The sequence below is a fragment of the Zootermopsis nevadensis genome, unplaced genomic scaffold (assembly GCF_977971745.1).
Source record: "Zootermopsis nevadensis isolate Lab colony 2312 unplaced genomic scaffold, Znev_1.0 Znev_ptg000036l, whole genome shotgun sequence".
Lineage (NCBI taxonomy): Eukaryota > Metazoa > Arthropoda > Insecta > Blattodea > Termopsidae > Zootermopsis > Zootermopsis nevadensis.
Genome location: NW_028259168.1, coordinates 170,844 through 183,105, shown reverse-complemented (window position 1 = coordinate 183,105; position 12,262 = coordinate 170,844). Strand labels below are relative to the sequence as shown.

The window sequence follows — 12,262 nt, the reverse complement described above, 5'->3', positions numbered from 1 at the left end:
ATTTAAACACAGAGGCGTCAGTTTTCGTAAGCAGTTTGACTTGAATGAGTATTATTATCAGTATCAGATTACCTTCTCTCACTTTTCTCCATTTCTTAAATAGTTTTCTGTCGCTGTTCGGAGACGATGTGCTGCTTGTAGAGCAGTGATAATGCGACTGGCTTGGTATTTTTTGATTTCTTTGTTGTGAAGTGTTATTTGTTTACTCGGCATTGTTGTGTTTAAATACCAACACAACAATGCAGAGTATAAACAAATATCTTTTGACATTGTTTGAAGACGTCATTTCCTGAAGACAACGAAAATCACAAATTTTTATAGTAGAAGACTAGAGCAGGGCGCTCCTTCCGGAGCGCGTTCTCTAATCTGATATTCTACGTCTTTACGTCGCTGTTCTTGTTCAGTCAACTTTCTACGTCCATCCCCACCCTTGCAAATCTTCGTCTTAAAATCGATCATAATAGTTTTCGTAATCGTAATATATCGAATGAGGATCAGTTTACCTTGTGAAGTTGTTGGAGTTGGTACTTCAAATACTTGATGACGTCTTCTTTCGCTTTTCTGATGTTTTAAGCCAACTGTCAGTCGATAATCAAGATTGCGGTCTGCTGCTTCTGGAGCAGTGATAATGCGACTGGCTTGATATTTTTTGATTTCTTTGTTGTGAAGCGTTATTTGTTTACTCGGCATTGTTGTGTTTCTATACCAACACAACAATGCAGAGTATAAACAAATATCTGTTGACATTGTTGATTGATGACGACGAAATCACAAATTTTTATAGTAAAAATAAAAAAAAAGATATTTCAGCTACCACAGACCCATCTTAAGCGTAACTAATTCAGGTTAAATAAGCAAAGTCTTAATCAAACTTATCTCAATTGTACAGCATGTATGAAGGGAATATTTAGAATAAAGCCAATATATAAACTTCCTTTCCGTAAAGACGTATTTACGTCAAAATCTCCGGAACCGTGGTTCCACTATCACTTTCATTTTTTTTTTTGGTGGGGGGGGGGGGGGTGTCTACTCGGTCGTGACTCTGCGTATGCACTTTCGGTGCCCACAACGAAGCTGAAAGCCAGGGCTGGGGCTCCGACGTGCTGGGAGTGGTGACGAACTCCTGTAATCCAACTACTTAGAGGCTAAGTGTTGAGAAATGACTTGAGGTTGGGAGTTCTGGTGTTCTGTGTCCCACAGCTAAGCTCGGTATCAATATGGACACCCTGGGGGGAGCCCGGGGTGGCCAGGTTGTTTAAGGAGGGGTGGATCGGGCCAGAGAGGAAACTCACCCGTATGATGCTGTAATGGGATCGCGCATGAAGACTGGGAGCTGCTTTAGAGCAGACCGGAAGTCACCTGTGATCGGAGCTACCGGCACCTGTACTACGACAACCCCGGCCCTGGGATTTTTTTTTTTTTGGGGGGGGGGGAGGATGAGCCATGTCTCATGGCTCGAGTAGCCTATCTGCTCTCTCGAAGTTCTTTGGAGTCGGCGGCTTCGAGACCCAGATGAGACAGCAGGGCAGACAGTCTGTGTGTGTGTGTGTCCGCCGGGCAGAGAACGACTCAGCTTGGAGACAGATAGGTCTGATATTTTTTGGGTTGTAACCCCCTACCGGAGCCTGAGCCTTGGGAGTTTGTTCTCCTTTTGAATTTATATATATTTTTATTAAATATCCCTTGTTGTTTAATCGGGGGTTCATTTATTAAGTTTTTTGGCTTAACCGCTATTACCATCCCACAACCGTACCACCTCCCGGCCTGGGATAATTTGGTCCAGTCACGAGAGCCAGTAGGGCTGAATTGCCACCTCACAGATTTTGCAATTATGGAGAAGAATGTTCATTCCAAATTAAAACAAATATATTCTGCAGAGAACTTGTGAGACCTACTGATGTTTTAATACTCCAATTTATATGATGAACTATCATTATTTATAAATTAACAATCATTCCATTTATTTAACTATTTCCATGCATAATTTATCAAATTTAACTTTAAATTCACATAATCTGTATGTATGCTTTTTAACCTATGAAAAAGCATTTTTTAAATATATATCATAATAGAAAATTTCAAAGCCTAACTCCACTAATCAAACATAAAAATGAAAACTAAAAACTAAAAGGTAGATTTCCTGTTCCACATTCTAATAAATATGAAATCTGAATATTCTTCAAACATGGCCACTCTCCAGCAATAAAACTTGGTTTCTGGAGACCACAGCCCAAAATTGGAAGAAATCTGTACAATATTTATGACAATGGAAATAAAACAATTATATCAATTATTTATTTTAATCCGTCTGATCACAATATAATTTTATTTAAAATTTATTATAATTAAGATAATAAAATATCATTCATATTCCTTATCGATTGATCGATTTACATTTCGGAACAAACAAACAAACAAAACAATTACTTCTTTAAAACAGGGAAGGAAAACCCTGACAGAAAACCAAGGGTTGAAGGGGCTGCATAGGAAAAGAGAAACCAATCCTTCTAAGGGAAAGAACCCGGAATAAAAACTTCTGGAGGACTATGGGGGTTGGACATCGGGCTAAGAACCCAATTCTGGAAGAAGCTGACACACTGAAAGGGCCGTAGTGGTAAAGAAGAAGAAGAAGGACATGTAATGAATATCGAAACTTTCATTAGGTTTGTACGTCTTCCTCCTCTGTGTGTGTGTGTGCGTGTGCGCGCGCGCTTGGGTGTGTGTGTGGCGTGTGGGGGTGGTGTCTTGACGTGTGGTGTGGTGTGGTGTGGTGTGGTGTGGTGTGCAGTCGTGTAGTGTCGTGTCGTGTGGTGTGCTGACGTGTCGCGTGGTGTGTCGTCTCGTGTGGCGTCGTCTCGTGTGGCGTCGTCTCGTGTGGCGTCGTCTCGTGTGGCGTCGTCTCGTGTGGCGTCGTCTCGTGTGGCGTCCTCTCGTGTGGCGTCGTGTCGTGTGGCGTCGTGTCGTGTGGCGTCGTCTCGTGTGGCGTCGTCTCGTGTCGTGTGGTGTCGGCCCACACCACAGTACACCACACGACACGACAGCACACGACGACACGACACGACGCGACACGACTGCAGAACACACCACACAACACACCAAACCACACGATACAACACGACAGGACACCAGGCCCCACACGCCCCACGCCCCACGCCACATACACACACCCAAACGCTCGCGCGCGCACGCAGACACACACAAAGGAAGAATACATACAAACAAAATGAAAGTTTCGAATTTCTTCATTACATGTGCGCTTCTGCTCCAACCTCTTCTTCTCTAGCACTACGGCCCTTTCAGTGTGTGAGCTTCTTCCAGAATTGGGTTGGTAGTCCGATGTGCACCCCCCCCCACCGTCCTCCATAAGTTTTTATTCCGGGTTCTTTCCCTTAGAAGGACTGGTTTCTCTATCCCTATGCAGCCCCTTCTACCCTTGGTTTTCTGTCTGGGTTTTCCTTCCCTTAGCCTTTGGGGATTCCTCCCCTACCCACAAGGCAGTGGGGGCACTGAGCTCATGTGGTATTTGATGGGTGTAGCCTGCCACCAGCTACACTCCCACGCTCTCCGGTCTTGCCGCCTCGGTCCGGGACTGCCCCTTATTCGCAGCTAACCCTCATATCACTATCCGCCACCTGTCGCCCGCCCAGTACCTGAGGCTCGCCCTGGATTACGACTGAAATAAACAAACACGACGTTACGGATACGGATCCTACACATCTCCGTTACACTTTTTCGCCGAATGACCCTTCCGTGTAGACGTATTTACGTCAAAATCATTGCTTTATATTATGGAACTCTTAAGGTTCATTGTCGTGTTCAGATCATCCACCTACCTAAAGTCAATTGAATCTGTTAAATTTTGTGCGGTACATGTCTTAACCATCTCATACTCCTTGAATTAATCACTCTAAAATGTTAAATTGAATCATAAGTATGAAGTTCCCCATTGAGTAAGAAACTAAACTAACCCCCCCCCCCCCAAAGGGGTGGTTAGTTTTGTGTCTTATCCAAGTGTTTTAACCCTTGAATGCGCAGTATGACTTGAATGAGTATTCTTATCAGTATCAGATTACCTTGTTGGTGTTAGTACGTCTTCTCTCACTTTTCTTCATTTCTTAAATAGTTTTCTGTCGCTGTTCGGAGACGATGTGCTGCTTGTAGAGCAGTGATCATGCGACTGGCTTGGTATTTGTTTATTTATTACGTTATTTGTTTACTCGGCATTGTTGTGTTTCTATACCAACACAACAATGCAGAGTATAAACAAATATCTGTTGCCATTGTTTGAAGACGTCACCTTCTGTCACCGGGATCTAAAAGACACACAATTGAAAATATATAAATCACTTTTATATTACTGTTAATTAAATTAAGCAATGAAGCTATAACACACCCATCACAGTTTCTAGAGTTCACCTCAGTGAACAATACAAAACACATACGGATGTGTTCAAGGTCGTATTTTTCTGTGTTCATTGTACACGTTTTTCAGATTCTGTAATACTACAGATTCAAAAATATAAGATATGAAATGTTGACAGAGGAACTACGGTTCCGGAGAATCTGACGTAAATACGTCTCTATAATGTAATGTAATGTAATAATTCTTACATAAGATAAGTACCTGTGATATTCTAAAACGTTTTTACCAGCACAAAATTATCTATTCTACGACGCACTTATTCTACAGCCGATTCACAGCTCAGTTCTTTCCGCAATAACGAAAGCGGATTGTTGACGGCAGTAATGTAACACAACAATGCCGAGTAAACAGATCACGTAGCAATTAGTTTCTTAGGTAACATAACCATTGTTATGTTACCTGAGAAACGTCAAACTTCATTGATATGTTACCTGGGAAACGTCAAACTTCATTGATATGTTACCTGGAAAACGTCAAACTTCATTGATATGTTACCTGGGAAACGTCATCTGTTTATCAACAAATAAACAACAATGGTTACCTACATAGTTACCTTACATTACATTACATTACATTCATCTACCACAGACCCATCTTAAGCGTAACTAATTCAAGTTAAATAAGCAATGTCTTAATCAAACTTTACTCGATTGTAAAGCAAGTGTGACGTATTTACGTCAAATTATCCGGAACCATGGTTCCACTGACAACTTTTTACATGCAAAACAAATTAATTAGAATAATGGCCGGTGTCAAAAGCATTGTATCTTGTAGAAAATTATTTCGTAAATTTAATATACTTCCACTTGCAAGTGAATTTATACTCTGCTGTCTATCATGTGTGGTGGAAAACTTAGATAAATTTAAAAGAAATACAGATGTACATAATTTAAATACAAGATGGAAACGTGATCTCTATGTGCCAAATCCTAACCTTACTAAATATCAAAAAGGAGTCTACTATACAGGTATCAAGTTGTTTAATAATCTTCCAACAGTTAAAAGTCTAAGTTATTATATAAAGGTATAAGCCTGCATTGAAATATTACCTCTTCACTCACTCTTACTATTCCGTAGATGCTTTCATCTCTGCTGAACATTTTTAAGCTTTATGTATAGCTATAACCTATACGTAAAGCAAGTTTTGCATTTCTTTTTAAAATTTAGAATTCTGAGGTTTTTGTATATTAATTTGTTAAAATCTTGAGTAAGAAACTAAACTAACCCCCCCCCCCCCTTCGGAGGGTTTTTTTTGTGTCTTACTCAAGTCTTTTAACCCCTTCCTTTCATTGTATTTATCGCCTAAATATAATTTAAACACAGAGGCGTCAGTTTTCGTAAGCAGTTTGACTTGAATGAGTATTATTATCAGTATCAGATTACCTTCTCTCACTTTTCTCCATTTCTTAAATAGTTTTCTGTCGCTGTTCGGAGACGATGTGCTGCTTGTAGAGCAGTGATAATGCGACTGGCTTGGTATTTTTTGATTTCTTTGTTGTGAAGTGTTATTTGTTTACTCGGCATTGTTGTGTTTAAATACCAACACAACAATGCAGAGTATAAACAAATATCTGTTGACATTGTTTGAAGACGTCATTTCCTGAAGACAACGAAAATCACAAATTTTTATAGTAGAAGACTAGAGCAGGGCGCTCCTTCCGGAGCGCGTTCTCTAATCTGATATTCTACGTCTTTACGTCGCTGTTCTTGTTCAGTCAACTTTCTACGTCCATCCCCACCCTTGCAAATCTTCGTCTTAAAATCGATCATAATAGTTTTCGTAATCGTAATATATCGAATGAGGATCAGTTTACCTTGTGAAGTTGTTGGAGTTGGTACTTCAAATACTTGATGACGTCTTCTTTCGCTTTTCTGATGTTTTAAGCCAACTGTCAGTCGATAATCAAGATTGCGGTCTGCTGCTTCTGGAGCAGTGATAATGCGACTGGCTTGATATTTTTTGATTTCTTTGTTGTGAAGCGTTATTTGTTTACTCGGCATTGTTGTGTTTCTATACCAACACAACAATGCAGAGTATAAACAAATATCTGTTGACATTGTTGATTGATGACGACGAAATCACAAATTTTTATAGTAAAAATAAAAAAAAAGATATTTCAGCTACCACAGACCCATCTTAAGCGTAACTAATTCAGGTTAAATAAGCAAAGTCTTAATCAAACTTATCTCAATTGTACAGCATGTATGAAGGGAATATTTAGAATAAAGCCAATATATAAACTTCCTTTCCGTAAAGACGTATTTACGTCAAATTCTCCGGAACCGTGGTTCCACTATCACTTTCATTTTTTTTTTGGTGGGGGGGGGGTGTCTACTCGGTCGTGACTCTGCGTATGCACTTTCGGTGCCCACAACGAAGCTGAAAGCCAGGGCTGGGGCTCCGACGTGCTGGGAGTGGTGACGAACTCCTGTAATCCAACTACTTAGAGGCTAAGTGTTGAGAAATGACTTGAGGTTGGGAGTTCTGGTGTTCTGTGTCCCACAGCTAAGCTCGGTATCAATATGGACACCCTGGGGGGAGCCCGGGGTGTCCAGGTTGTTTAAGGAGGGGTGGATCGGGCCAGAGAGGAAACTCACCCGTATGATGCTGTAATGGGATCGCGCATGAAGACTGGGAGCTGCTTTAGAGCAGACCGGAAGTCACCTGTGATCGGAGCTACCGGCACCTGTACTACGACAACCCCGGCCCTGGGATTTTTTTTTTTTTGGGGGGGGGGGGGAGGATGAGCCATGTCTCATGGCTCGAGTAGCCTATCTGCTCTCTCGAAGTTCTTTGGAGTCGGCGGCTTCGAGACCCAGATGAGACAGCAGGGCAGACAGTCTGTGTGTGTGTGTGTCCGCCGGGCAGAGAACGACTCAGCTTGGAGACAGATAGGTCTGATATTTTTTGGGTTGTAACCCCCTACCGGAGCCTGAGCCTTGGGAGTTTGTTCTCCTTTTGAATTTATATATATTTTTATTAAATATCCCTTGTTGTTTAATCGGGGGTTCATTTATTAAGTTTTTTGGCTTAACCGCTATTACCATCCCACAACCGTACCACCTCCCGGCCTGGGATAATTTGGTCCAGTCACGAGAGCCAGTAGGGCTGAATTGCCACCTCACAGATTTTGCAATTATGGAGAAGAATGTTCATTCCAAATTAAAACAAATATATTCTGCAGAGAACTTGTGAGACCTACTGATGTTTTAATACTCCAATTTATATGATGAACTATCATTATTTATAAATTAACAATCATTCCATTTATTTAACTATTTCCATGCATAATTTATCAAATTTAACTTTAAATTCACATAATCTGTATGTATGCTTTTTAACCTATGAAAAAGCATTTTTTAAATATATATCATAATAGAAAATTTCAAAGCCTAACTCCACTAATCAAACATAAAAATGAAAACTAAAAACTAAAAGGTAGATTTCCTGTTCCACATTCTAATAAATATGAAATCTGAATATTCTTCAAACATGGCCACTCTCCAGCAATAAAACTTGGTTTCTGGAGACCACAGCCCAAAATTGGAAGAAATCTGTACAATATTTATGACAATGGAAATAAAACAATTATATCAATTATTTATTTTAATCCGTCTGATCACAATATAATTTTATTTAAAATTTATTATAATTAAGATAATAAAATATCATTCATATTCCTTATCGATTGATCGATTTACATTTCGGAACAAACAAACAAACAAAACAATTACTTCTTTAAAACAGGGAAGGAAAACCCTGACAGAAAACCAAGGGTTGAAGGGGCTGCATAGGAAAAGAGAAACCAATCCTTCTAAGGGAAAGAACCCGGAATAAAAACTTCTGGAGGACTATGGGGGTTGGACATCGGGCTAAGAACCCAATTCTGGAAGAAGCTGACACACTGAAAGGGCCGTAGTGGTAAAGAAGAAGAAGAAGGACATGTAATGAATATCGAAACTTTCATTAGGTTTGTACGTCTTCCTCCTCTGTGTGTGTGTGTGCGTGTGCGCGCGCGCTTGGGTGTGTGTGTGGCGTGTGGGGGTGGTGTCTTGACGTGTGGTGTGGTGTGGTGTGGTGTGGTGTGGTGTGCAGTCGTGTAGTGTCGTGTCGTGTGGTGTGCTGACGTGTCGCGTGGTGTGTCGTCTCGTGTGGCGTCGTCTCGTGTGGCGTCGTCTCGTGTGGCGTCGTCTCGTGTGGCGTCGTCTCGTGTGGCGTCGTCTCGTGTGGCGTCCTCTCGTGTGGCGTCGTGTCGTGTGGCGTCGTGTCGTGTGGCGTCGTCTCGTGTGGCGTCGTCTCGTGTCGTGTGGTGTCGGCCCACACCACAGTACACCACACGACACGACAGCACACGACGACACGACACGACGCGACACGACTGCAGAACACACCACACAACACACCAAACCACACGATACAACACGACAGGACACCAGGCCCCACACGCCCCACGCCCCACGCCACATACACACACCCAAACGCTCGCGCGCGCACGCAGACACACACAAAGGAAGAATACATACAAACAAAATGAAAGTTTCGAATTTCTTCATTACATGTGCGCTTCTGCTCCAACCTCTTCTTCTCTAGCACTACGGCCCTTTCAGTGTGTGAGCTTCTTCCAGAATTGGGTTGGTAGTCCGATGTGCACCCCCCCCCCCACCGTCCTCCATAAGTTTTTATTCCGGGTTCTTTCCCTTAGAAGGACTGGTTTCTCTATCCCTATGCAGCCCCTTCTACCCTTGGTTTTCTGTCTGGGTTTTCCTTCCCTTAGCCTTTGGGGATTCCTCCCCTACCCACAAGGCAGTGGGGGCACTGAGCTCATGTGGTATTTGATGGGTGTAGCCTGCCACCAGCTACACTCCCACGCTCTCCGGTCTTGCCGCCTCGGTCCGGGACTGCCCCTTATTCGCAGCTAACCCTCATATCACTATCCGCCACCTGTCGCCCGCCCAGTACCTGAGGCTCGCCCTGGATTACGACTGAAATAAACAAACACGACGTTACGGATACGGATCCTACACATCTCCGTTACACTTTTTCGCCGAATGACCCTTCCGTGTAGACGTATTTACGTCAAAATCATTGCTTTATATTATGGAACTCTTAAGGTTCATTGTCGTGTTCAGATCATCCACCTACCTAAAGTCAATTGAATCTGTTAAATTTTGTGCGGTACATGTCTTAACCATCTCATACTCCTTGAATTAATCACTCTAAAATGTTAAATTGAATCATAAGTATGAAGTTCCCCATTGAGTAAGAAACTAAACTAACCCCCCCCCCCCCAAAGGGGTGGTTAGTTTTGTGTCTTATCCAAGTGTTTTAACCCTTGAATGCGCAGTATGACTTGAATGAGTATTCTTATCAGTATCAGATTACCTTGTTGGTGTTAGTACGTCTTCTCTCACTTTTCTTCATTTCTTAAATAGTTTTCTGTCGCTGTTCGGAGACGATGTGCTGCTTGTAGAGCAGTGATCATGCGACTGGCTTGGTATTTGTTTATTTATTACGTTATTTGTTTACTCGGCATTGTTGTGTTTCTATACCAACACAACAATGCAGAGTATAAACAAATATCTGTTGCCATTGTTTGAAGACGCCACCTTCTGTCACCGGGATCTAAAAGACACACAATTGAAAATATATAAATCACTTTTATATTACTGTTAATTAAATTAAGCAATGAATCTATAACACACCCATCACAGTTTCTAGAGTTCACCTCAGTGAACAATACAAAACACATACGGATGTGTTCAAGGTCGTATTTTTCTGTGTTCATTGTACACGATTTTCAGATTCTGTAATACTACAGATTCAGAAATATAAGATATGAAATGTTGACAGAGGAACTACGGTTCCGGAGAATCTGACGTAAATACGTCTCTATAATGTAATGTAATGTAATAATTCTTACATAAGATAAGTACCTGTGATATTCTAAAACGTTTTTACCAGCACAAAATTATCTATTCTACGACGCACTTATTCTACAGCCGATTCACAGCTCAGTTCTTTCCGCAATAACGAAAGCGGATTGTTGACGGCAGTAATGTAACACAACAATGCCGAGTAAACAGATCACGTAGCAATTAGTTTCTTAGGTAACATAACCATTGTTATGTTACCTGGGAAACGTCAAACTTCATTGATATGTTACCTGGGAAACGTCAAACTTCATTGATATGTTACCTGGAAAACGTCAAACTTCATTGATATGTTACCTGGGAAACGTCATCTGTTTATCAACAAATAAACAACAATGGTTACCTACATAGTTACCTTACATTACATTACATTACATTCATCTACCACAGACCCATCTTAAGCGTAACTAATTCAAGTTAAATAAGCAATGTCTTAATCAAACTTTACTCGATTGTAAAGCAAGTGTGACGTATTTACGTCAAATTATCCGGAACCATGGTTCCACTGACAACTTTTTACATGCAAAACAAATTAATTAGAATAATGGCCGGTGTCAAAAGCATTGTATCTTGTAGAAAATTATTTCGTAAATTTAATATACTTCCACTTGCAAGTGAATTTATACTCTGCTGTCTATCATGTGTGGTGGAAAACTTAGATAAATTTAAAAGAAATACAGATGTACATAATTTAAATACAAGATGGAAACGTGATCTCTATGTGCCAAATCCTAACCTTACTAAATATCAAAAAGGAGTCTACTATACAGGTATCAAGTTGTTTAATAATCTTCCAACAGTTAAAAGTCTAAGTTATTATATAAAGGTATAAGCCTGCATTGAAATATTACCTCTTCACTCACTCTTACTATTCCGTAGATGCTTTCATCTCTGCTGAACATTTTTAAGCTTTATGTATAGCTATAATCTATACGTAAAGCAAGTTTTGCATTTCTTTTTAAAATTTAGAATTCTGAGGTTTTTGTATATTAATTTGTTAAAATCTTGAGTAAGAAACTAAACTAACCCCCCCCCCCTTCGGAGGGTTTTTTTTTGTGTCTTACTCAAGTCTTTTAACCCCTTCCTTTCATTGTATTTATCGCCTAAATATAATTTAAACACAGAGGCGTCAGTGTTCGTAAGCAGTTTGACTTGAATGAGTATTATTATCAGTATCAGATTACCTTCTCTCACTTTTCTCCATTTCTTAAATAGTTTTCTGTCGCTGTTCGGAGACGATGTGCTGCTTGTAGAGCAGTGATAATGCGACTGGCTTGGTATTTTTTGATTTCTTTGTTGTGAAGCGTTATTTGTTTACTCGGCATTGTTGTGTTTCTATACCAACACAACAATGCAGAGTATAAACAAATATCTGTTGACATTGTTTGAAGACGTCATTTCCTGAAGGCAACGAAAATCACAAATTTTTATAGTAGAAGACTAGAGCAGGGCGCTCCTTCCGGAGCGCGTTCTCTAATCTGATATTCTACGTCTTTACGTCGCTGTTCTTGTTCAGTCAACTTTCTACGTCCATCCCCACCCTTGCAAATCTTCGTCTTAAAATCGATCATAATAGTTTTCGTAATCGTAATATATCGAATGAGGATCAGTTTACCTTGTGAAGTTGTTGGAGTTGGTACTTCAAATACTTGATGACGTCTTCTTTCGCTTTTCTGATGTTTTAAGCCATCTGTCAGTCGATAATCAAGATTGCGGTCTGCTGCTTCTGGAGCAGTGATAATGCGACTGGCTTGATATTTTTTGATTTCTTTGTTGTGAAGCGTTATTTGTTTACTCGGCATTGTTGTGTTTCTATACCAACACAACAATGCAGAGTATAAACAAATATCTGTTGACATTGTTGATTGATGACGACGAAATCACAAATTTTTATAGTAAAAATAAAAA

At 40.5% G+C, this 12,262-nt stretch overlaps 2 long non-coding RNA genes and 2 pseudogenes across 2 annotated transcripts; 2 read left to right on the top strand and 2 right to left on the bottom strand.

The window, feature by feature from the left end:
- Positions 1–1,102: 1,102 nt before the first annotated feature.
- On the top strand, positions 1,103–1,363 carry LOC147871949 (signal recognition particle RNA; annotated as a pseudogene).
- Positions 1,364–2,917: 1,554 nt separating this feature from the next.
- LOC147871948 (uncharacterized) lies at positions 2,918–4,928 on the bottom strand. The gene is made up of 3 exons (XR_015538158.1): positions 4,855–4,928; positions 4,074–4,313; positions 2,918–3,673 (listed from the first exon to the last, which is right to left on the bottom strand). It is a non-coding gene; the product is annotated as an uncharacterized LOC147871948 (long non-coding RNA).
- Positions 4,929–6,831: 1,903 nt separating this feature from the next.
- On the top strand, positions 6,832–7,092 carry LOC147871947 (signal recognition particle RNA; annotated as a pseudogene).
- A 1,556-nt stretch (positions 7,093–8,648) lies between these two features.
- Positions 8,649–11,751, bottom strand: LOC147871946 (uncharacterized). Its single transcript, XR_015538153.1, has 3 exons — positions 11,539–11,751; positions 9,807–10,046; positions 8,649–9,406 (listed from the first exon to the last, which is right to left on the bottom strand). It is a non-coding gene; the product is annotated as an uncharacterized LOC147871946 (long non-coding RNA).
- Positions 11,752–12,262: the final 511 nt, after the last annotated feature.